The sequence below is a fragment of the Phoenix dactylifera genome, chromosome 10 (genome assembly GCF_051530095.1).
Source record: "Phoenix dactylifera cultivar Ajwa chromosome 10, Ajwa_hap1_PhDact_Kaust_v1.1, whole genome shotgun sequence".
Lineage (NCBI taxonomy): Eukaryota > Viridiplantae > Streptophyta > Magnoliopsida > Arecales > Arecaceae > Phoenix > Phoenix dactylifera.
In genome coordinates, this window is record NC_143199.1 from 6,302,085 (window position 1) to 6,304,584 (window position 2,500).

Below are 2,500 nucleotides of genomic sequence, written 5' to 3' on the forward strand. Positions count from 1 at the left end.
CTTGAGAGGAGGAAGAAGAAGGAGGGATAGAGAGAAGCGGAACGAAGCCTGCAGCCTTCTTTTATTCTCCCTGCGTTGGAAGGAGGAAGAGAGGAGGAGGAGGCCGCCACCCTTCTTCTTCTTTTGCTCTTGCTTGCGGCTGAATCAAGGAGAGGGGAGAGGGAGGCCACGGCTGCAAGGAGGAGAGCATCACATGCATTAGGGCGTCAGCCCCCTTTCACCTCCTTATAAAGCATCTAGGGCTCCTACAAGTTAGGAGCCCTAGACTTTTTTCCAAGAGGGGCGCCGGCCCCTCTTGTGTTGCCGCACCAATGAAGCAAAGGAGGAGGGGCTTGAGCCCCTCCTTCTTGTGTTGCCCTAATCCTCATCTAATGAGGATTGGGAGCCCCTAATGTGGTTTAGCCCTAATCCAATTAGGGTTTAACCAAATCATGAATCAATTGGGTTCAATCTATACTAGTCCTAATCCAATTAGAACTTGAGTGAACCATGACTCAATTGAACTCTTCAATCCTAACCCAATTAGGAGTCATGTTGATTCATTAGATTAATAATTAATTAGGACTTAAGAAACCCTAATCAAATTAGGACTTATTTAATTTTAGTCCTAATCCAATTAGGACTCTAATTTGAATCCGAAGTCCTAATCCGATTAGGACTCTAGGAATCCTACTCCAAGTAGGAATCCAATTTTAATTCAAAACTTCTAATCTAATTAGGATTGTAGGAATCCTATTCCAAGTAGGAATCCCAGTCCTACTCCAACTAGGATTCCCAGTCCTAATCCAATTAGGACTCTAGGAATCCTACTCGAAGTAGGATTTATGTTTAAGTCCAATTAATTAATTCCCTTTGTTTCTTCTTCAACTGAATATCAATCTAATTGATTACTTGTGATTCCTAATCATGATTCAACCATCGGATCGGTCAATACTTCTAGTGTGTGTGACCCCATAGGTTCTACTCTGACTGGTAGTGAGATATATTATGATCTCTATCACAATATCACTGAAAACTCCTTTCAATGGATTGGAATGATTCCAACTCTACTCATTAGGGTTTATCGATCATCGAGATAATCCCTGTGAGTCCCACCATCCACTAGTGACACCTAGCAGCATGTAGTGGCTACCCAGTAGAATAGAATGATGAACCTCTAGGTGCAGTTATCATGTGATACAGTCCTACTATCGTGGATCCCTACAGGACGGAGGTCATGGATAACTCGTCAAACCCCTTCGTCTGTCATATGTCAAGATTTATTCGACTCGAGTTCGTTAGTGGAAAACTCTTTCTCCACTTTATATTACTGCCCTGGCCAAGGTCTTAGAACTCAGTCTAACAAATCACATAGGATCACTCCTCTTCTATCAAGGTCGATAGATTCCATGTGAGTGCATACCCTACTCCTACAGTGAACTTACTGCAGCCAATCTACACTACAAGGACCCATATGACTAGAGACCATGTATACATGTAGTCAAACTACAATAACCTCACTGTGAGTGGCTGAAGCACCGCAGGTCAAAGGACCAGTCATACTACTGCAACATCAAGCAAGTCACTGACGAATGGATAGACATCCAAGTGACTTCTTATCTTGGTCACGCTCAGTACCCTTGTTCTCTAACAAGCACCTGCACTATCACTTCAGTATCCCTACACTGTGGACTCAAGTCTCGTCCATCCAGAAGGAAAGTGATCTGTGCACTGATCGGATCGATCACCGTCCTCGTGATGATCCATTGATCAGGAGCATTTAGAAATTAATCACCAATGATACATGGCTCAAATTCTCAACTCTTGAGAATATGCATCATCATCTTATTAATTTCTTAGACGATTCATAGACACATAAATCATATGAATGAAAAGATGCCTTTTATTTATTCAATAATAAATAGTCAAGTACAAAATTATGTTCCTAGAATTAACAATGTGTCAGCCAGATTGGCTTCTAGGGCATACATCTAACAATCTCCCACTTGCACTAAAGCCAATTGGTCATATATCTTAGGCCCATCTTCTCAAGGTGGGCTTCAGTCTTCTGCTGACTCAGCTGCTTAGTGAACGGGTCTGCCACGTTATCCGTGGAGTCTACTCTCTGCACCTCTACATATTTCTTCTCAACATAGTCGCGTATGAGGTGGAAGCGCCGCTTCATGTGCTTGGACTTCTGATGAGACCTTGGCTCCATAGCTAGTGCTATGGTGCCAATGTTATCGCAGTAAAGTGTTATGGCATCTAATGACATTACACCTAACTCTGCAATGAACTTTTAACCAGAAGGTTTCCACTGCACCCTTAGATACGGCTTAACATTCAGCTTCTAAGGTAGAATCTATAATGATCGGTTGTTTGGAACTCTTCCAATTTACTGAACCACCATTGCACATATTCTGATGTAGACTTTCTATCATCAATATGTGTGCATCCTTCTACCTTCAACTCTGATCTTCTCCCAAAGACCAAGAACATGTCCTTAGTTCTTCTCAAGTAC